Below are 25,173 nucleotides of genomic sequence, written 5' to 3'. Positions count from 1 at the left end.
GTGAACAAAATGTTCTGAATTTCCCTTTCTCCTTTCAGAGAGGCTTGCATTGACAGTTCAAATGCTTAGACCAGAGCCCTCTCTCTCCCCTCAGTTCTGTCTCCTCATGGTAAGCTCCATTCAAAGCAACCTCCTGTCCTCAACACCCGACATCGGCTCACAGTTCTTCCCATGCCTCTCCTCTTTTTTTTTTTTTTTTCCCATGCCTCTCCTCTTTCTCATCAATGTCATATAGAGACACTGACATTGATGGCTAATTCTTCAATAGAAATCATAAATGTAAGCAGTCTTCTCTCCAAAATGTAGAAAAAGGTAAAGACACATAGAGTCCTTCAGCTATTTAGTCATATTCCACCTTCCTTTACCTTTCCAAAGAAACCACCGGCCTCAGTTGCTCAGTGTGCAGGTCCCATGGTTCTCTAATTGGACCCCAGAGTCAATTAGCATAAATCCAATTATGAGTCAGTGGGCAAAGAGAATATGTGGATAGATGAAAAGACACAAATTATTACCCTGGCATTTGGATATTTGTGGATTTAGGTTCTCTATGCCAAAATCGTATGTGATGGGGATCCACTAAGTAGGAGAGAAGTCATTATACAAGCTGTAACTGTGCCAGATATCTTTTATATTCTTCTTCAGATTCTCACTCCACCTTTCTTCATCCTGGACTGTACTCCAATAGCTAATCTGTATCAACAGCTTGGATTCCCTTGTGTCTCTGATTTCAGATGAGGCTTGGAGATTAAAAGGCACCAGTAGGAAACAAGCAGAGGAATGGAGAATGATGTCATGGAAATTCTCTCGCCAGTTCTCTGTCTTCTAGTAATTCACTGTGGGTTGTCTGTGTCCATCTATAAAATCCCAATGCTCTCGTTACACAGTCTTCCCCAAAGAACTATCCTCCCTGGTTCCAGTAACTGTTTCTTCCCCTTCCCCTTCAGAAATAAAGATGTTCAGAACTCTCCATTATGACTAACCTGAAAGTTGGATTTTTGGATTCCTTAGACACAATTTTGTACTTAGTCCACTAACTAGGCTCATCTCCACAGTAGAACGTGCTATTTCTTGCCAGGACCATGGCTGATACCACAGTCAACAGGGATATGGGAATAATATAAAAAAGAACAAGTTATGCTCAGCAAAAAGTGGAAATGGCCCAATTACATGAGAGAGAAACATTAAGGAAAGTGAGAAATAGGATTGAACCACCAGGAAAGGGGGCAAGATGATAGAGACACTAAATCCAGTAGACTTTGTAAAGTTTGGTTAAAGAATAAAAAAAACCACAAAATGTTTTTGAGTATGATCAGGGTATGTTGACAATATCATTTAATATTTCGTTTGTTGGTTTGGTGGACTGGTAATGGAAAAGACTTAAAAGAGAAAGAAAGTTCAAAGGACTATAAGACATCTGGGTATAAGCCTGAGCAAGGGAGTTGATAAAAAGGGAAGGTGAAGATAAAATGGATGCATAGAATCTTTTAATTATGGGAGGCTGAATAAGGAACATGAGAGGAGAGATACGGAGCATAATCATATAATTTACCATCCAAAACAGGACATCTTTAGAAGTGATGAACTCCACTAATATATAAGGCAAGACAAGAGATGTCTGTGAGGATTAGGCCAATAAAACAAGGACATGTAGTCAATCAAGAGATAAACAGAACATCTCAGGATAGCAAACCTGAGTTCTTTAGGAATTGATGGCTTTTGTTGGGGCCAAAGCAGTTAAGCACTAAGGCCAATTATGTGGGGATGGGGGAGATAGATAAAGGGTCATTTTTGTACACAAATTTGAAAATGCCCAGATAGCATTTGGGAGTACAGGACCAAACTCATGGTCAATTGAGAACACAGGATAAGAAATATAAATTTGAATCTTGTCAACATAAAGAATGAATTTGTTCTACCAAAGAGATAATTTCCCTGACAGAAATTCTTTCCCTCTTAACTATTTATGCCTGTGAATTATTTCCTCCACTGCAGTCTAAGATCCTTAAGGGCAGGGCCAGCCTCTGATTCACTTTTGTAAATCACTAGGCTTAGCACATGGTTGTATATCTAAAAGAAACTAATAAATGTTTGTTGAGTTAAAGACGTTTTACTTAGGCCACTTGAATAGCATACCCATTACTAAGTCTCTGTCTTGCTACCACTCTGCTATACCCCATCCTTTACCTAAACAATTCTGCTGCTACTCAGTTGGGTATGCCATGTAGAAATGAAGAAGAGTTTAAGAATCAATGTCCAGCCAAGGACTGAGCTACAGCAAAAATTCCTGTGTTGTTTGAAAGTAAGCCAGAGGAAGCCTAATGGCTCAGCAGTTAGGCGTCTGCCTTCGGCCCAGAATGTGATCCTGGAGTCCCGGGATTGAGTCCCGCCTTGGGCTCCCTGCGTGGAGCCTGCTTCTCCCTCTGCCTTTGTCTTTGCCTCTCTCTCTCTGTATCTCTCATGAATAAATAAATAAAATATCTTTTTTAAAAAAAGTAACTCAGAACATAAATTAACTGTGCTGTACAAAAAAGTCGTATGTCTTGACTAAGCAATTGATTGGGCAATAGTTTCATTGCAGTACTGGCTAAACACTGCTATATATTTAAATGCTGTATTTTTCTTTCTCCCTTCTTTATATTTACTTTTGAAGAGGTGTTTTTGAGGCTTTATATTAGGAGATGTTGTTCTTTTTTAATAAGATGAATGGGGGAATTTTTTTCTATATTTATAACATTTTGATATCCCAGATCAATATTTGACCTCTAGCAAGGTGATATACTCTAGCTGCCTCCTTATTCTCATATTTTTGGCCACTGGTTTTATGAACATAAGCCATGTCTTCCCAATCCATTTTATTTTTAAAAATCAGTTCCCATTTATTCATTTGTCATAAAACCTGCTTCCCTACTCTGCATCTAATAAATATGAAATACATGCTGATAGCGTTTTTCATTCATCATTTGGCAAAAATCTACCAAGTGTTTGAAAGAGTGCTAGGTGAAACACATGAGCTATAGATTTCATGGGTCAGGAAACACAAAAATAAATTAATAAAACACTGTCCCTGAACTCACTCAGTTATCAATTCTTGTGGTGACTGAATAATGTGATTCTTTTGTCACAATATTATTTGACAGAAATAAAAATGTCTTAAGTGCTATAGAATATCCCTCTCTCTCTCTTTCCGTCCTGCCTTTCTTTCCTCCTCCTGTTTAAGACAGCTATTTTCAGAGCATGTCAATATTGAATATTCATTAATTTTCAAAGTCCTGGGTTTTTGCCAGTTTAGATTTAGTTGATGTTGCATTACACTGTTGAGGAGATTTCATGGTTCTCTAATCAAATTAGCTCACTTCTAAACACAAACATTTTTATCAGACACTTGCCCTAAGCAATTGTGACTTAGCTCCCATCTTATTTTTTAAATAAAAAAATCAAGCAGCAGGTTATAAAGCTCAGCACATCACCTGCTGTGCAAAGAGACCGACACACAAGAGGAGCAGCCAACCTTCCTACAGCACACATTGTAGATCACACAGTGTAACACACACTGTAGATCAGAGAGTTGTTACATCACTAATATTCAAAACCTCCTGGATTTCAATTACACTTTATTTATAATCTTAGCTGCTCTACCATTTGTGATACATAGTAATATTCTACACATTCACTGCTTCCACCTTGATGGTTGTGAAGTATTTTCTATGATGCATTTTGTCATTTAATATTACGTTAACTATGCAAAACACAGCTAAATCTTGACAGGCCCCATAAAAACCCATCCTAAATGAACCATTATATTGTATGCTGTCAACGTAGACTAAAAAAATACAGTGCCACTCCACCACTCTTGCAGAAGCAGCAGAAAATAGTGTGTGATGTAGAAAATTGTGAGTGATGTAGCTTCCAAAAAGGAGTTGGCAACTACACGATTTGCACATATTCGCAGTCAGGACATGAGAGGGAAGATAACTGAGGAAGTGACAACAGTTAATTAGAATTTGATTTTATTCATGACGTAGTTTTTAATTCTGTGGGAGAATCAATTTTTAAGAAGACCTTGAAGGTCTGGAAGTTCAGCCAATGCAAGAAAATGAGAGGTACACACCTGACCTTGTAAGGCCACTGCGTGCCAGGCAACAGCAGACACAGCGGACGGAGGCAATGGCAAAGAGGGAGTGAATTGCCTTGGGCTCTTGGGAAGCTTCTGGAGGGTTTGAAATATAGTGCTGTCAGCCTGCTGGGTTGGAAACTCAGCAGAGAGTTCTGGGACCCTTGGCACCTGACAAGTTCCCACAGCACAGATGTAGTTTCCCATCTCGTCCGCAAGTCCAGATCATCATGATAGTAATGAATACACAGATTCCTCTGCCCTATCCCAGAGCTGCTCTACGTAAGTCCTGCAATAGAGTCTGTATTTTTAAAAAGTGTACTGGGCAAACTAGGTGGTGAATACCTAGGGGCAAATTAGCCAGGTGAATACACAACTGTGTAGCTGTGATTTGCCAGATATTAGAGTTCTGGCCACCTATGATCAACACTGAAGTATGTTTTCTGTTCCTTACAATCCCTGGCCTGCTAAAAACCATCCATTTATCACCCACCCCTCAACAACCATGTTTTGTGGCCAAGCTAACAACCAGGTCACTCTAGTCTAATAACTACACACTTCTTTAGTTTTCTTTCAACCAGGAGCATATCATCTCCAGGTAATTCAGCATCTTCAACCAAAGGGAGTCAACAGGTTACTGTATTGAAAATCATGGGTTTTTTTCTATTAATAAGAGTTAAAGCACAGAATTTGAAATTTGTGTAATCTTATTATCTCTAAAAATGAGCTTGTTTGGGCAGCCCAGGTGGCTCAGCGGTTTAGTGCCGCCTTCAGTCCAGGGCCTGATCCTGGAGGCCGGCATCGAGTCCCACGTAGGGCTCCCTGCATGGAACCTGCTTCTCCCTCTCTCTGTGTCTCTCATGAATAAATAAACAAAATCCTAAAAAAAAAAAAAAAAAAAAAGAGCTTGTTCAAAGCCTATCAATACATAAATATAAGTGTATATATACAAAACATTCATGATAACAGAACATATCTCATATGGACTTAATATGGTGGAACTGTGCAATATATTTTTTCTGGAAAGTTCACAAAAGTGAACTCCTAGAGGTAATCCTGTGGAAATCAAACTACTGTTTGTAGAAAATGACAGAATCTTTAATATCACAGCTGAGAAAGTGAATGTTATGGTAAGACCTTTATATAGTAAGTGCAAAGCTCTACTCTGCAACTTGGCCTAATGGGGTAGGTACTTTTTAAAATCTATTTGGATCATAGTGACATGAAAATTGCAATTTTGCCATATATTTAACCTGTATTAAGACTTCAGGGTATATTCTGTGGCCACCCTGCAGTTGTGTACTAATTCATGGCTCATGGCTTTCAATGGGCAGTTTTAGAATTGAAAGGGGACCTTTAATATCATTTTTTTCTTTTATTTATTATTTTATTTGGGACTAGATATTAAATGCATTCCTTTTACAAAATACTAAAAATGCTGGTTAAAATAAAAACAAGCAAATAAATAAATAAATAAATAAATAAATAAAATAAAATAAAATAAAAACAAGCATGCTTTTTAAATAAAGGAAAATAGACTCTAAATTATACAACATAATTATAATCAATAATAATATAAAATAATAATATAATTATTAATAAATAAATAATGTATTTTAATAAAATAACATTTCATATGGATATATAAAATAAATAATATATTTATATATTTTATTTAATATAAATATTATATTTATATAATATTTTAATGAAATATAGTTATATTTCTATGATAATCTATATATTAATTATAATATTCAACTAAAAACAATGAAATAGAACCTGTATATAAGTATTGGAAAATTAAAAGATTTTAGAATGCCAAACGTGGAAGCCACATTGAAGCAGCCATAATCCACACTGTTCCAAATAATCTAGAATCTTGATTGTTAAAAACAAAGCCAGAGAATAAAGACATGACACTCAGGTCCAAACATGGAGAAATGAAACTGGCTACCAGTTTTATTAAAGTTAGAACATTCAGAGGGCTTCAAATTCAATGCGGAAATGCACTAGGGAAAATTCACCTTCCAGAAAATAGACATTGACAAATAACTTCTGTCTCAAAGAGGACTGTAGGTAGAAAAATAAATAAAAATAAAATAAAATAAAATAAAATAAAATAAATTATCCCCCCAAAATTTATAATTTGGATCTGCCTTCACACTGATGGACTTTGAATTATATTTCTTTCAAGTATACGTTAAGAAATTAGGTTATAAAACTAACTCAAGTTTCTCCTGTGTCAGTGGGCCCTAAAGCACTCTCTGTAAGGTTTCATAACCACTAATATTTCATATAATACAAGAGATAAAAATCAACTGGATGAGAACTCACAATTCAGAAAGATACATGACAACATGAGGGAGAATAAGCACAAAGAACACATGGCTGAGTTAGATAACCAAGGAGTTTAGACATTCCAACTACTGCATACAGATTTTTGAGAAAGTACAACTAAACATTTATGTTTTTATTTTTCTTAAAGAGTAATTCTAGGCCATGAGTGAGAAAGAAATATTATCAAACAAAGCCACAATGATTCAAAAGACAATGAAATAGAATCTATGTATGAGTATATATATATATATATATATATATACACACACACACACACATACTCATATATATATACATATATATATATATATATATATCTGTGTAACCACCATACAATTTTTAAGAAAAGAAAATATTTCCAGAACCTTAAAGGACTCTTGTGTGATACTTAACAATCAAGATCCTTCCATTTCTACCACAGTAAGCCTTGCCTTGATTTATAGAACAATTATTCCCTTAATTCTACTTACTTTTCTTAATGTAATATTTAATTTTGTTTATGTATGAATTATACTTACTTAAAATTGCACTTCATTCATGTGGTTGTTATTTTACTCTGCTCAAAATTACTTCTGAAATCCATTTGTGTTCGCAGTTATAATACACTTACTTTTATTAGTCTGTATTAATCTGTTGTATGTGTATACCATGATCAAACTGTTAATTCTAGTGCTCATGAACCCAAACAGAATTCCAGGAGTAAAACTATAAACATCAAAAGGAATTAATTAAAATTAATGTCACATAATTAAAAGTAATGTTATAGAATTAAAAGTAACATCAAATAAAAAATTTAATGAATAAAAACATAATTTGTGAAGTGGAAGATAGATCAAGAAATTATATAAACTACATCATAGAGAAATACAGTAAAGGTTAAAAGGAACCTAGAAGAGAATGAAAAGATGTAATATATATCTAATCAGATAAAGACAATGGGGGAGAGGAAGAATACTTTAAGGAGAGTTTCCCAGAAACTAAAAAAAGAAATGAATATTTAGATATATGATGCACAAAATGGCATATCTGATAAAAGATTAGTATCCAAAATACGTAATGAACTTATAGAACTCAACACCAAAAAAACCCACATAATCCAATTTAAAAATGGGCAGAAGATATGAATAGATATAGATACTTCTCCAAAGAAGACACACAGATGGCAAACAGATAGATGAAAGATCCTGGACATCACTCATCATTAGGGAAATGCAAATCAAAACCACAATGAGTTAGCACCTCATACCTGTCAAAATGGCTAAAATAAAAAAAAAAAAAAAAAAAACACAAGAAACAGCAAATATTGGAAAGGATGTGGAGAAAAAGAAATCCTCTTGCAGTGTTAGTGGGAATGCTAACTGGTACAGCCACTCTGGAAAATAGTATAAAGGTTCCTCAAAAATTAAAAATAGAACTACCATATGATCCAGTAATCACACTAGTGAGTATTTACCCAAAGAATATGAATATGAAATGTTAATGCAAAGGATATATGCGACCCTATGTTTATTCCAGCATTACTTACAATAGCCAAATTATAGAAACATCCCAAATGTTCATCAATAGATGGTATATCTATACCATATATACATATATATATACACTTTCTTTATTCTTCGTGTGTGTGTATATATATGTGTGTGTATATATATATATATATATACATACATGAAAATTATTGAGCCATAAAAAGAATGCAGTCTTGCTACTTGCAACAACATAGGTGGACCTAGAGGATATAATGCTAAGCCTAATAAGTCAGTTAGAGAAAGACAAATAACCATATGATTTTGCTCATATGTGGAATTTAAGAAACAAAACATGCAAACAAAGAAAAAAAGGGAGACAAACCAAAAAATAGACTCTTTTTTTTTTAAAGGTTTTATTTATTTATTCATGAGGGACACAGAGAGAAGCAGAGACACAAGCAGACAGAGAAGCAGGCTCCACACAGAAACCTGATGTGGGACTCGATCCTGGGATTCCAGGATCATACCCTGGGCCCAAGGCAGGTGATCAACCGCTGAGCCACCCAGGTGTCCTGAAAAATCAGACTCTTACTGATAGAAAACAAATTGACAGTTACCAGGGATGGGGGGTGGGGGCGGTGGTAGGATGGGTGAAATAGGTGATGGGGATTTAGAGTACACTTATCATGATGAGCATTGAGTAACATGTAGAATTATTGAGTAACATGTAGAATTATTAGTAACATGTAGAACTATATTACAATATTACAATAATATTGAAACTAACATAACACTATATGTTAACTACTTTGGAATTAAACGTTTTTTTTAAAGACGAACAACAAACAGGAATCTTACTAAAAATGGAACCTTATTAAGAGAAATTCTAAAAGGCGTAATTTAGAAACAAAGAAAATAATCCTAGAAGAAAGATCTGAGCAGCAAGAAGCTTAGTAAGAAAAGATATTGTGTATATTTGCGTAATCTAAATACTCAGTATATAAAATAATAACAATGCTTAACTTATGAGACAAAGAAAAAGACGGATTAAATCCTGCATAAGATTAACATAAGATTAATTTATGATGTGTGGAAGTGTGATTATAATTCAAGTGTTCTTTAATCCTTGTATTATTCAAGAAGTTCATGAATTTAAACCTTAGATTAATGTTTAAATTATAATATTACAACTCTCAACCCAAAGTGGGTTGAAGAAAGTGTAATAATAACAATAACAACAGCTATAATAAATAAAAATAATCCCAGGAAGGCAGGAAGTGAAGCAAAATGACCAAAAGAGTACATAAACAATTATTGTAAAAATAGTTCAAAATATATCAGTAATCAATAAAAGTTCACAAATCAAGTACTAATAAGCAAAGGTAGTTTGGAATTAAAATTAAGAATTCCTGCTCCATGATATTTAAAACAGTTCCTCCTAAAAACAATACAAGTTTTAAGGTGTCAGTCTGGCTCAGTCAGAAGACCAAGCAACTCTTGATCTCAGGGTTGTGAATTGAGTCCCATGTCGGAGGTAGAGATTACTTAAATAAATAAACAAACATGACAACTAGCTTTAAAGTAAAAGAATGAAAAATGTTACATTAGTTAGGAAACACTGAACAAAAGATAGCTGATAGAGTTGTTAATACAGCAACAGTAGGGGTACTGAATCTCAATATAAGGTAAAGAATGGATTCATCAGAAGCTCAGAAGTTCTCAACTCCTCTGAGGGAATAACAGGCTCAAAGCACATGAGGCCAAATCAATAAAATATAGAGAAAACTAAATTCACTTACAGTTTTAGTGAATATATGTGACACTCTTCTTCCAGTAATCAATGTTTGCTGCCAACAAAAAATTAGTATGCTATAGATTTGACAACAGAATTAAGTAACTTGGTATAAAATAAACTTATAAAATTAGCATTTCTCTCCAGCATGTATGGAATATTTATGAAAACTGACAACCTACTTGGACATTTCGCAAGCCCCGTATCATGCAGACTAGGATCTTTGACAAGAGAAGAAAGGAAAATCATCACCATTAATATAGTGAATAGCAACACCAAGGAAAATAGCAAGCCTTAAAAAGAGGGCAATTTTTTGAATATTTTAGAACATTTTCCAAATAGCAATAGTCAATGAATTAATCAAAATGAAAACTTGAAAAGATTTGAGAGTCAATGAAAATGAAAATATTACACAGGGAAGTTTGTTGGGGCAGGGCTAGCATTGCTTTCAAAAACAAAGCTTAAAGGTTTCTGTTATAAAAAAGAAAAGGCTAAAATATAGTTAAATACCTGTCTTAAATACTCTTTTACACAGCACTCCAAATTCATCCTTGCATATTAATGTCAGTTTCTATTTTATGACCTCAAGTTCTTTGTCTTGATTAGGCTTAACTTAGACCATTTCCTGCTGGCCTGACGAGATCATCAATGGATTTAGTCACATCTCTTTATAGAACTTCACAGCCGACTTTTATCCAGTTGTACAATCTCAGCCTTTCACTTTTTAAAGTCGAATAAATAAACCATTTATACAATCTGTCCTTTTCTTTCCAAAAATTTGCATCTGCCCATTCTGTCTTAGTTATTAATAATCTCGTAGCCTCCCTGATAGCACTGTGGGAAACGCTTCTGGTGGACAGGAAGAGATGAAGAAATGAACCACTTGAATTTACATATGTTCATTTCACTGAAAAGAATTGAGTCCTCAGGCTTTGTGTTCAGATGTTTTCTTTGCCATGATAAGAAAGAAAAACTAGATGACTCTGTTTGAGGATTTTACTGCACATGTACCTTAGACTAAACTCAGAACCTGTCACTATATTCAGAACTATCGCCTCCTTACATATTTACCAATCATGTCATCTTTGTGCTAGGACACAAACACTTTTTCTCTAAACAGCAATTATGGAGGATGAGCTGGTAAGAATATTTTCTTTATTTTTTGTTGTTTTGCTTTGTTTTGTTTACAATTCCAAAAGGAAATAAAGATATGGATTCAGTCAGAACAAAAGCTCCAGTAAGCATTCCAATTTGTCTTTGAATATGGAAACTCATCCTGCCTTCTTAACCTGAGCTAGAAAAAAACTGATACACTAGCCAGAAAACTTTAAGTAACCCTCTCCAAGATGAGTTTGAGCAAATTTAATCACATACCTTTCTCAAGTTAAATGATATATTCTGTTTTTTGCAGAAATTGAGATAAATTTCTGGTGAGGGCATTTTGCTGTGTTGTGTAGCCATGCACAATAATTTTTTTTTTCCCTCGAGAGGATATGTTAGCCACAACAGAAGAGTCCCCTCCTATGAGCTACAAAAATACATATTATTCCATATTGAATAATAGCTTATATTTATAGACCAGTCCAGCATCATGCATCACCCCTAATATTCTGCATATATTAATTTTATTTCTTTCTCAAAATAACCCTGATGTAATAGTTCTTTCATCCTCATTTTACAGAGAAGAAACTGAGCACAGATAGTTAAGCACAAGTAATTTGACAAAGGTAAATGGGAAGTGAAAGAGTTAAGATTTGAGTCCAGATAAGCTGGGCTTCAGAGCCCATGTTTGAAAACGTATTACTTCTATCTTCGTTTTGAGTTTCTGTGGATATCCTGAGACTCAACAGTAAAATACGGCAATCAATGAGCTGTTATTCAAAGGTTTCCAAGATTCATTCAATGCTACTATCACTCATCTTGTCTCAACTATTTCCTTCATTATTGTACCTTTGTCCTAAACCACATAGTACCTGTCTTTACTGAGGACTTCTTGTATTTAGATGTAATTATTCAGAGTTAAGAATATCCATTATATAAACCATAATATATTTTATTGATTCCTTTAGCTATATTCTGAGTAGCACTTGAATAAAGGCCTGCGCTTTGGAATGAGACTGTAAATTTCAATCCAGATCTACTATTCTAGCATATTCTAGAATATTGAGGGGGAAGGGCAAAATAGCTTCAATCACTATCAATTTCCTCTCCTGTAAAATACTGATACTAATAGTACTAACTCCACATTGTCGAGATGAATAAATTAGATAACATATAGAAAGAAGTTCAATAAATTTTATGTGACTCATTAAGTGCCCAATACTTAAAAAATTAATGGTTCAAGGATGCAATTGCTGAGTCATTTGCAAAAGATGCATGATGATGAAGATTTTAGAAAATAATTAATATTAAAATGATTTACCATGTAAGTTTTTTCTAGGATACCCAACTTAAACCCTGGTACTCATCTAGAGTGCATTTATTATAGGAAGCCAGTATGACTTTCTCATTTGGTAGGTTTGACACCACAGGTAAGTGTTTTAAAGATCTTAATATATTCAGGAAACTCTAAAGAAATTGGTGAAGGCTCAGAGAAACCAAATGCAATTTTTTAAAAAGTAACTCTTAAAGTACTAAGGAAAGTGGTATTGAATCAGCAGTACCCTGACTGTGCCTTATGATTCTGATGAAGCTTGAGTGAAAACATACAACAACACACTCTACAGAAATTGTAAATGCTCTAGGAAAGGCTAGAACCAGGAAGTGTCTTAAATCCTTAGAGGATACCTGCATTTACACAATCCAGAAATAAACAGATTATATAGTGAACTTCAGCCAAACTGATCTAATCTAATTTTTGTTGTTCTAATAAAGACAGATTGGATTAAGGGCAAATCTGAGATGTGAGAAATTTGTAGGTATTTCGAAAAGATTTCTTTTCAGGCAAAGGTATAGCTCAGGGGTGCCCCTATCAATACACATTTTAACTAAATATTAATTAGCCAAATGAAGAGTGAAGCCAAAATTACTATTATAGAATGAATTTCAAATAGAACTGAATTTTTATTTAAAAGTACAATTTTAAACAGAAATGAATTTTGAATGTTATGGTTTGGGAAAAATAATTTCTCACTTAGATTACTCCTATGGTAGATAATAAGGATTTGTGGTACAAGAAGATGCTTTTATTTAAGGGTTTTGGAAGAGTCACATATTGGGGGATGCCTTATTTCCCTCTAACATTTTCATTTTTTAAACTTTTAAACTATATATATATATTTATATGCATTATTATATCTTGATCAATGTTGATTTATTCTGAGTATTAATCACACTTGACTTTGTAGTTCTTCTTTCTTATATTTTTGAGGGGCCAACATTTACATTCTTCTTTTATGATTTGAAGAAGATCCACTTAGGACTTTTTTTTTCCAGGCCTCGTGGCAAGCCTTAGTGGAATTAAATAAAGAATTTTAAATATAATTTTTAAATTGTAGTTAAACTTATTCTGTTGAATGTATAAACATTAGCAAAAAAAAAAAAAAGAATAGTATAATATCACTGTTATTATAGCTTAGGTTATTACTCAAATTTTATTGACATTTATGGATATAAAGCTATATGTAGATATGTCTCAAAAAGGGATAAAGTCCTCCCAGTATTTTATGCTTTATAATATTAATACTAAATGTCAAAATATGTTGTATTTATTTTATAATAAATTATCAGCTTTCACAATCATCAGTAATTGTGGAAATATTACATACACAGTTATATACAACCGCCTAATAGAATTTTAATACATAAAGCACATAAGGAGATTTTTATTCCAAGTTACAGATGGAATCCTTAACTATACTTGAAGGTATTATAAGATATTAATCTATAAGATATGAGCAAAAGTTCAGATGGAATATTCCTATGACTACTACTTTTATGTTGATTAAACATAATGCTACCTAACAGAATTAAATGACTACTGTTCCCAAACAAGTTCAGAGATATCAAAAAATAAAATGAATTATGCGTTTGGTCCTCAGCGTTCCAAATGTTCACTCTGAGGCTCAAACACCTGAACAAATATTTGAAAGACTCTGAGTTCAAAGCCAAACTTCAATGCCTTTGAGGCTGGCAGTTAAAATATTGAGATTAACAATTATCTGAACTAGTATTTTACAATTTTTAATGCAACACTTTTTTTCTTTTTCTCTTTTCCCTCCTCTTCCTCTCCATATTCCTTTCTCTTCCCTTCCTTTCTTAAGTAATTCTATCCTAAAGTAGTGAGGGGATAGGGTTGGGGAAGGGAAGTTGCAGTGGCTACAGCAGGTTGTCAGAGTCCGAGAAAGTGAGAGGGACATCCATAGGGAGAGTGAACTGGCATGGGAGGTCAGAGTCCAAGCAGGTAAGAAAGATGTTCCCATAGAAGGGCAGCCTGGTATGGGGCCTCAGTTTGGGTGAAGAAGGAAATCATGCAGGGAAAGAGCTTAGCTTGAGGAGTTAGTGTCTTAATGGGTGAGGAGGAGTGGCCTAAAAGAGTGTCAAATGGAAGGTCAAAGGGTTTCTCTTACTTTGGGCCAAAAGGTTTCTCTTCCTTTGGGCCACTCTTGTTTTCTTTAATTAATGTTTACATAATAGATTTTTTCCCCATCCTTTTATAAAATGTGTCTTTTTTTTCTTGTTTATACCACACACTTCCACAGAGATTTACTTACAAAAGACAAATTAAGAATGAATAAGCATAGATAATGCTGCTATAAACAAGAGGGTGCATGGATCTCTTCAAATTAGTATTTTTGTATTCTTTGGGTAAATACCTAGTAGTGCAATTGCTGGGTCCTAGGGTAGTTCTATTTTTTACTTTTTGAGGAAACTCCATACTGTTTTCCAGGATGGCTACACCAGTTTGCATTCCTATCAACAGTGTAAGAGTGTTCCCCTTTGTTTGTATCCTAGCCAACACCTGTTGTTTCATGTGTTGTTGATTTTGGCCATTCTGACAGGTGTGGAGTTGATATCTCACTGTAGTTCTGATTTGCATTTCCCTGATGATGAGTGATATTGAGCATCTTTTCATAGGTCTGTTGGCGATCTGTAGGTGTTCTTTGGGGAAAAAAAAATGTCTATTCATGTCTTCTGACTATTTTTTAATTGGATTATTTTGTTTTGAGATGCTGAATTTTATAAGTTCTTTATATATTTTGGATACTATTTATCACCATGTCTGGCCAGAGATGTACCATGGCGAGGCACCTGTTTTTACACAAAAGTATCATGATGAAGTTGTAAATAGGTTTAAAAAGGCCTATGCACAGATACATGTGAGGAATCCATGGGACTCTGATGTTCTCTATGGGCCACTCCACACCAAACACGCAGTGAAGATGTTTCTTGGAGCAGTGGAGGATGCAAAGAAGAAGGTGGCACCCTGGTCATGGTGGCAAGGTCATGGATCGCCCTGACAATTACGTAGAACCAACAGTTCACAGGTCTGACCCACAACGCATCCATTGCGCACACAGAGACATTTGCTCCGATTCTTTATGTATTCAAATTTAAAAATGAAGAAGTCTTTGCATGGAATAATGAAGTAAAAACAAGGACTTTCAACTAGCATCTTTACCAAATTTGGGCAGAATCTTCTGCTAGCTTGGACCGAAAGGATCCGACTGTGGCTTTGTAAATGTCAATATCCCAACAAGTGGGGCTGAGATCAGAGGTGCATAAGGAGGAGAAAAGCACACTGGTGGTGGCCGGGAGTCTGGGAGAGATGCCTGGAAACAGTACATGAGAAGATCCACTTGTACTATCAACTACAGTAAGGACGTTCCTCTGGCTCAAGGAATCAAGTTTCAATAAAGGTGATGGTAAATCAGCATTACTTCAAGTCTTCTAGGCATTCATGCAGTTTTTTGTTCTGAAGAAGACGAAGAAAATTAAGATTTGCCCTGAACAAATGCATCATTTTGATAAAAAAAAAATTGCAAATATCTTATCCCATTCTGTAGGTTGTGTGCACTTCTAATTTGTGTTCATTGTGTGATTCTGGAAAGCTACCTTAGTTTTCCTTTAATTTTTCTCATTTGTACAATTGAGTGATGTATCTTTTTTTCTTTCCTAATCTGCAAAAATACTGAAGACTCATTATTTCCTTGGAAAGATCTTGACACCCATTTTATACTACATAGTAGTAATAAACAATTTTGGGAAGGATTCTAGCCATTGTGGAAATTAGTACCTTTACTGACTCTGAATCTATCAGATATTTAAACTATAATCCAGGAGCCCATTCTCCATGTTACTGATGCACATTCCTAGCTTTGTAGATTAGCAAAAAAAAAAAAAAAAAGAAAGAAAGAAAGAAAACTTTGATTCGTAAAAATGTTGAGAAATTATGACTTGCACTTTTGTTTCCTGACTTATTTTTCTTAAATCAATGTCCTGATGTTCAATCCAATTCATATAGACTACACAAACCACATGGGATTTTTTTACCTAAAGCAATTACCTAACAATTGATTTGTTTTTACTACATTAATGACTTTTCTATGTTAATGATACAGTGTCTTCCAATTTAAGTTTAAAGTTAGGCATTTATAAACAATGGTTTAAATTTTTCAAATCACTGAAATACCAATGTCTTGAAGCTCTACTTACAGCATGCCAACCACTCACTGTGGGAGTTGCCAGATGAAAATCCATAGGCAAGTTCCAGTCCTCATAAATATGTGCTTGGTCAGACTGACAAAATCTTTAGATAAAAATTGAATTGGACTTCTGAAAAGAAATGCATGATGTGTTCAGCTCGACCCCACCCTTGCCTGTGTCCTCTTCACAGATCTAATTCGTGCATTTATGTATTAGCCTGACCCTTGCAGGTCTTCGAATTTGCTCATGATTTAACATAACTGCCAAAGTGACAAAACTTAATGGAGTATAAGAAATTAAGCATGCTGCTAAAATGACTTGAGTAATTTGAAACTATATATTTTCAAGCATATCCTTAAGTAGGTGACAATTATGTTCACCGATTACTGAATCACAATAGAATGGGTGCATGAGAAAATAACATGATCATGTGCTATTCTTGCTAAACATCTATACTCTTTCTATATGAAAGTATCAATAATTTTTAGCCAGTAAGACTGTTGTATAAGCAAAAGGTAGGTGCTTCCAAGTCAGAGTTGGTAGCAGATGCAAGGTGCCTTATTTCCGCTGATATCAGCTAAAAGAAATAGAGCTAACACTATATAATTTGATTCATAGAGTCTTAATTACAGGATATAAAATGTTCTGTAAATGAGCCATTATGCATTTTCCATTTTGTTGTTTCAGTGAATAAAAATTTCAGAACTGAGCAAATTTTTGGTTAAGATGCAAGTTACATGTGCTGAGGATCACTAATATCTAAAGAAATGCTCTTGTTTGGAAGCCTCAGATCCTAAATCCCTTTAGTTCTGTGGACTTCCTACATGATCTCAGGAGCCTCCTCTGCTCCTCTTTGCAGCTTTTAAAATGAAGACTAATACCTGCTTCAGATTAATCCCACTGATTCTGTAGACTTTAAACACTGATTTATAAAAGACACTGGGCTTTTTTGAAGCAAATTAAAGACAAAAAACCCACATCTTTATTGTTATTGTCATAAATTCCTATTATTATTTTGGTTGATAGTTTTCTCAATGACAGATTTGTACAAGAGATTATTATTTGGAAGAAGTGTGTCCATGCTAAAAGTCTATTCATTTGTTAAGTTAACCACCCACAAAACACTTCATTTTATCTGTAATTTGTACATTTTTTGAGTTCTGTTGAATTACTGAAAAGGATATTTTTTCTGTTTTTCATCCTTAGGAATACTTTATTATAAACTGTACTCCACACCACTCCTCACTCCAAAGTTTCAAAAAAAAAAAAAAAAGAGAAATAAAAAAATCCTTCTTAACCAAGTCCTCCCTAACCAAGGCATATCATAAACGAGATCACTCATTTACTCAATAAACACCCATCAAAATATTTTTTATTTTCATATCCTACATTAAATTGTACAGGATATGACTCAATATACTCTGATTTTATTTATTTTTTTAAATTTTTTATTGGAGTTCAATTTGCCAACATATAGCATAACACTCAGTGCTCATCCCGTCAAATGCCCCCTTCAGTGCCTGTCACCCAATCATCCCAACCCCCTGCCCACCTCCCCTTATACCACCCCTTGTTCATTTCCCAGAGTTTATACTCTGATTTTAAATAATTAGAAGTGGAAGATTGTGTTTTCCATAGAAAAAAGTAAATAAAAGACTTAAAACCTAACTTATCCAAACAAATAATCTGTGTACATAAGAAGGTGGCTGTATTCAGACTTTGGAAAGTGGTGTTCATGAAGCTCTCCTTTATACCAAACACCTTACATCATCTCACAAACCAGACAGATCATAAGTAGTTGCAACTGGGCTTATAAACATATTATATCTTTGAAGTAAATGACCTTGATTTTTGCCTCTTTTTCTTTTTATTGGTTTATCACATTAATCAACCTTACATGTCATGAAATTCTGCATAAGCACGAGTACAGATCTAGCATTAAAAAGTTCAAGGCATGAATTACAGTATAAAATAAATAAAATAGTGATATACCATAATTCACACTCACCTATGTCTATCATTAACAGTTATGAAAAGAGAAAATTGATTTCATTGTTGGAAAGTCCTGGGTATTTCATGCCATCATTTGACGTGTACATGTGAATAAAGTCTTAAGAGGAAATGAGAAAGGGCAAATAATGTAGTAGTGATAGAAAATAATAATCAGTTCAGCAAGTGGATCCAGCTGAGAACAAATTGAAGTCACTCAATTTTTCCCTTTGTCTCTTTGCTCTTTTTCTTTCATTTATATTCATGGACTAAGAAGAGCCCTCAAAAAATCATCTCATAAAGCCACGATGAAATAATATAATCAAGATAATTCCAAGAGTCGGTATCTAGTAATGAAATCTGTCAGGAAGTATATTCATTGTTTCATCATCTTGACTCATGAAATGGTTTTCCACATGTCACCTCTAAGAACTCTCCTTCTAACAATCAGAACTTAAGGACATCAGCTCACACTCCTCCTTCAGAGTCATACTTTCTCTTATCTTTCTTATGTGCTGAATTTTATCCTCTTCCCAAATTTCAGCTGATAATTGATGGTAAGGTCTTTAAAGAGATTATTAAGAATGAAGTCTTTATGGTAAGCTTTAATTTCCATATGACTGGTGTCTTTATAAGAAGAGGAGATTAAGATGCAGAGACAGAGACACCAGACTTGAAAGCACAGAAAGGAAAAGAATGTGAACATACAGCAAGAAAGCAGTCATCTGCAAGTCCACCAGAGAGGCCTAAGAAGTGATAAAATTTGCTGATACTTTGATTTCAGACTTTTAGCTTCCGGAATGGTAAGAAAATAAATTTCTATGGTTTGAGCCACCCAGTCTGAAGCATTTTGTTATGGCAGCCCTAGCAAACTAACAGAATATCCTATAGCCAACTCTGGATGTATTTGTGTTCACTTACTGGTGTAATGGAGTGTCTAATAAAGCGGAGAATCAATGAGATTGAGCATTTCCTTTGAAAAGAGTCCATAGAAATTATGCTATCTGATGTCTAAAGATAAGGGACATAGGCCAAATTAGAATAGCCCTCCCATGAAATTCCTTTCTCAGGCAAATTGTAAGAAGACCTTTATTTGAGGAAAAAGCACTACTGTTTCTTCTAGCACTTTAGCAAAAGATGCCTCTCCCCTTACTAGGTATATTTAGTCACTGATGAGTAGATGAATGCATACGTTAGGTCTTCTGGATAAGAAGAGACTAATATCTTATTGTGTGTCAATGATGTTAGCTCAATAAAGGCTCAATGGTAGTAAAGGGCAAAACAGTCCTGAAATTAAACAATCTCAGGAAAAGAGGGAGATTACCTGTTCATACAAAGGCTTTAATGTTTGAGAAGTACTCTTTTGCCTATCTCATTTCAAAATACAGAATGAGTGTGATTTTGAATTGGATTTATCAGAAGAAAAAAATAGCATGAGTTACCTTGCTCAGAGCTTTGTGATCTTTGGACACCACTTCTTCCTACCACCTTCATTATTTATTAACTGTGCTGCTCCGCCAATGGCTTCCAAATGAGAACATGAGCCCCAGCAGTAAGAAAGTACACATCTTCTTTAGTTAGGCCTAGTACCTCCAAATTAAAAATTCAGATTTTCCCTGGACAACAGCTAATGTGCTTTCAGCCACTAAATTGTATTGCTTGCATTTTCTAGAGATTGATAAATGAAATCAAGTGATATTAACTATTCAATTTTATTCTTTTTTAAATTTGTTTTGGTTATTCAACATCTTTTGCAGTTTATATGATTTTTAGAATCTGTCAATTTCTGCAAAATATTCTACTGCGGCTTTTTTTCTTTATTGGAGTTCAATTTGCCAACATATAGCAAACACACAGTGCTCATCCCGCCAAGTGCCCCCCTCAGTGCCCATCACCCAGTCACGCCAACCCCCGCCCACTTCCCCTTGGACTACCCCTTGTTCATTTCCCAAGTTAGGTGTCTCTCATGTTTTGTCACACTCACTGATATTTTCACTCATTTTCTCTCCTTTTCCTTTATTCCCTTTCACTAATTTTTATATTCCCCAAATGAATGAGACCATATAATGTTTGCCTTTTCGGATTGACTTATTTCACTCAGCATAATACCCTCCAGTTCCATCCATGTCAAAGCAAATGACGGGTATTTGTCGTTTCTAATGGGTGAGTAATATTCCATTGTATACATAGACCACAGCTTCTTTATCCATTCATCTTTCGATGGACACCGAGGCTCCTTCCACAGTTTGGCTATTGTGGACATTGCTGCTAGAAACATTGGGGTGCAGGTGTCCCGGCGTTTCATTGCATCTGTATCTTTGGGGTAAATCCCCAGCTGTGCAATTGCTGGGTCGTAGGGCAGATCTATTTTTAACTCTTTGAGGAACCTCCACACAGTTTTCCAGAGTGGCTGCACCAGTTCACATTCCCACCAACAGTGCAAGAGGGTTCCCTTTTCTCCACATCCTCTCCAACATTTGTTTCCTGTCTTGTTAATGTTCCCCATTCTCACTGGTGTGAGGTGGTATCTCATTGAGGTTTTGATTAGTATTTCCCTGATGGCAAGTGATGCGGAGCATTTTCTCATGTGCTTGTTGGCCATGTCTATGTCTTCTTTGGTGAAATTTCTCTTCATGTCTTTTGCCCATTTCATGATTGGATTGTTTCTTTCTTTGCTGTTGAGTTTAAGAAGTTCTTTATAGATCTTGGAAACTAGCCCTTTATCTGATAGGTCATTTGCAAATATCTTCTCCCATTCTGTAGGTTGTCTTTTAGTTTTGTTGACTGTATCCTTTACTGTGCAAAACCTTCTTATCTTGATGAAGTCCCAATAGTTCATTTTTGCTTTTGTTTCTTTTGCCTTCGTGGATGTATCTTGCAAGAAGTTACTGTGGCCGAGTTCAAAAAGGGTGTTGCCTGTGTTCTCCTCTAGGATTTTGATGGAATCTTGTCTCACATTAGATCTTTCATCCAGGGGGAGCCTGGGTGGCTCAGCAGTTTAGCGCCACCTTCAGCCCAGGGCCTGATCCTGGAGACCCAGGATCGAGTCCCACGTCAGGCTCCCTGCATGAAGCCTGCTTCTCCCTCTACCTGTGTCTCTGCCTCTCTCTCTCTCTCTCTGTGTGTATCTCTCATGAATAAATAAATTTAAAAAAAATGTTTAGATCTTTCATCCATTTTGAGTTTATCTTTGTGTATGGTGAAAGAGAGTGGTCTAGTTTCATTCTTCTGCATGTGGATGTCCAATTTTCCCAGCACCATTTATTGAAGAGACTGTCTTTCTTCCAGTGGATAGTCTTTCCTCCTTTGTCGAATATTAGTTGACCATAAAGTTGAGGGTCCACTTCTGAATTCTCTATTCTGTTCCATTGATCTATGTGTCTGTTTTTGTGCCAGTACCACACTGTCTTGATGACCACAGCTTTATAGTACAACCTGAAATCTGGCATTGTGATGCCCCCAGGTATTAGTTTTCTTTTTTAAAATTCCTCTGGCTATTCGGGGTCTTTTCTGATTCCACACAAATCTTAAAATAATTTGTTCCAACTCTCTGAAGAAAGTCCATGGTATTTTGATAGGGATTGCATTAAAAGTGTATATTGCCCTGGGTAACATTGACATTTTCACAATTTTGATTCTTCCAATCCATGAGCATGGAATATTTTTCCATCTCTTTGTGTCTTCCTCAATTTCTTTCAGAAGTGTTCTATAGTTTTTAGGGTATAGGTCCTTTACCTCTTTGGTTAGGTTTATTCCTAGGTATCTTATGCTTTTGGGTGCAACTGTAAATGGGATTGACTCCTTAATTTCTCTTTCTTCAGTCTCATTGTTAGTGTATAGAAATACCACTGATTTCTGGGCATTGATTTTGTATCCTGCCACGCTACCAAATTGCTGTATGAGTTCTAGCAATCTTGGGGTGGAGGCTTTTAGGTTTTCTATGTAGAGTATCATGTCATCTGCGAAGAGGGAGAGTTTGACTTCTTCTTTGCCAATTTGAATGCCTTCTATGTCTTTTTGTTGTCTGATTTCTGAGGTTAGGACTTCCAGTACTATGTTGAATAGCAGTGGTGAGAGTGGACATCCCTGTCCCATTCCTGATCTTAGGTGAAAGGCTCCCAGTGTTTCCCCATTGAGAATGATATTTGCTGTGGGCTTTTTGTAAATGGCTTTTAAGATGTTGAGTAATGTTCCCTCTATCCCTGCACTCTGAAGAGTTTTGATCAGGAATGGATGCTGTATTTTGTCAAATGCTTTCTCTGCATCTATTGAAAGGATCATATGTTCTTGTTTTTTCTCTTGTTGATATGATCAATCACATTGATTGCTTTATGAGTGTTGAACCACCTTTGCATCCCGGGGATAAATCCCACTTGGTCATGGTGAATAATCTTCTTATGTATTGTTGGATCCTATTGGCTAGTATCTTGTTGAGAATTTTTGCATCCATGTTCATCAGTGATATTGGTCTATAATTCTCCTTTTTGGTGGGGTCTTTGTCTGGTTTTGGAATTAAGGTGATGCTGGCCTCATAGAATGAGTTTGGAAGTATTCTATCTCTTTCTAGCTTTCCAAACAGCTTTAGTAGAATAGGTATGGTTTCTTCTTTAAACTTTTGATAGAATTCTCCTGGGAAGCCATCTGGCCCTGGACTTTTGTGTCTTGGGAGGTTTTTGATGACTGCTTCAATTTCTTCCTGGTTATTGGCCTGTTCAGGTTTTCTATTTCTTCCTGTTCCAGTTTTGGTAGTTTGTAGTTTTCCAGAAATGTGCCCATTTCTTCTAGATTGCCTAATTTATTGGCGTAAAGCTGCTCATAATAAGTTTTTAAGATCATTTGTATTTCCTTGGTATTGGTGGTGATCTCTCCTTTCTCATTCATGATTTTATTAATTTGAGTCTCCTCTCTTCTTTTTAATAAGGCTGGCTAATCGTTTATCTATCTTACTAATTTTTTCAAAGAACCAACTCCTGGTTCTGTTAATCTGTTCCATAGTTCCTCTAGTCTCTATTTCATTGAGTTCTGCTCGAATCTTTATTAACCCTCTTCTTCTCCTCAGTGTAGGATCTATTTGCTGTTTTTTCTCCAGCTCCTTTAGATGCAAGGTTAGCTTTTGTATTTGAGTTTTTTTCTAGTTTTTGGATGGATGCTTGTATTGCAATGTATTTCCCCCTCAGGACTGTTTTTGCTGTATTCCAAAGATTTTGAAAGGTTGTATCTTCATTCTCTTTAGTTTCCATGAATCTTTTAATTTTCTCTAATTTCCTGGTTGACCTTTTCATCTTTTAGCAGGATGGTCCTTACCCTCCACCTGTTTGAAATGCTTCTAAACTTCTTCTTGTGATTTAGTTCTAACTTCAAAGCACTATGGTCTGAAAATATGCAGGGAATGATCCCAATCTTTTGGTATAGGTTAAGACCTGATTTGTGGCCCCGTATGTGGTCTATTCTGGAGAAAGTTCCATGCGCATTTGAGAAGAATGTGTGTTCAGTTGTGTTTGGATGGAAAGTTCTGTAAATATCTGTGAAATCCGTCTGGTCCAGTGTATCATTTAAAGCTCTTGTTTCTTTGGAGATGCTGTGCTTAGAAGATCTGTCAATTGTAGAAAGCACTACATTCAAGTCACCAAGTATAAGTGTATTATTCTAGTATATCTTAACTTTGGTTATTAATTGATTGATATACTTGGCAGCTCCCATATTCGGGGCATAAATATTCATGATTGTAGGTCCTCTTGTTGGATAGATCCTTTAAGTATGATATAGTGTCCCTCTTCATCTCTTACTACAATCTTTGGGATAAACTAATTTATCTCTTATGAGGATGGCTACTCCTGCTTTCTTTTGAGGACCATTTGAATGGCAAATGGTTCTCCAAACTTTTATTTTCAGGCTGTAGGCGTCTTTAGGTCTTAAATAAGTCTCTTGTAGACAGCAAATAGATGGGTCTTGCTTTTTTATCTAGTCTGAAACCCTGTGCCTTTTGATGGGGTCATTAAGCCCATTCACGTCCAGAGTTACTATTGAAAGATATGAATTTGGGCAGCCTGGGTGGCTCAGCGGTTTAGTGCCGCCTTTAGCCCAGGGAGTGATCCTGGAGACCCGAGATCGATTCCCACATCGGGCTCCTTGTGTGGAGCCTGCTTTTCCCTCTGCCTGTTTCTCTGCCTCTCTCTGTCTCTTTGTATCTCAAATAAATAAATAAATAAATAAATAAATAAATAAATAAATAATAAATAAATCTTAAAAAGAAAAAAGATATGAATTTAGTGTCATCATGATACCTATTCAGTCCCTGCTTTTGTGGATTGTTTCTTTGAACTTCTTCTTTCTTTACAGAATCCCCCTTAATATTTCGTGGAGAGCCAGTTTGGTGGTCACATATTCTTCCAGTTTCTGCCTCTCCTGGAAGCTCTTTATCTCTCCTTCTATTCTGAATGAGAGCCTTGCTGGATAAAGTATTCTTGGCTGCATGTTCTTCTCATTTAGGACCCTGAATATATTCTGCCAGCCCTTTCTGGCCTGCCAGGTCTCTGTGGAGAGGTCTGCTGTTATCCTCATGCTTCTTCCCATAAAAGTTAGGGATTTTTTTGTCGCTTGCTACTTTAAGGATCATCTCTTTATCTTTGGAAATTGCAAGTTTCACTCTTAAAAGTCAAGGTGTTGAGTGGTTTTTATTGATTTTAGGGGGGGTCACTCAATCTCCTGGATCTGAATGCCTGTTTCCCTTCCCAAGTTAGGGAAGTTCTCAGCTATGATTTGTTCAAATACACATTCTGGACACCTGTCCCTTTTGGGGCCCTCAGGAATTAAATGCAGATTTTTCC

Source organism: Canis lupus, chromosome 1 (assembly GCF_011100685.1).
Source record: "Canis lupus familiaris isolate Mischka breed German Shepherd chromosome 1, alternate assembly UU_Cfam_GSD_1.0, whole genome shotgun sequence".
In the NCBI taxonomy this organism is placed as follows: domain Eukaryota; kingdom Metazoa; phylum Chordata; class Mammalia; order Carnivora; family Canidae; genus Canis; species Canis lupus.
The sequence above is the reverse complement of the archived record's forward strand: the minus strand, read 5'-3'. Positions refer to the sequence as shown.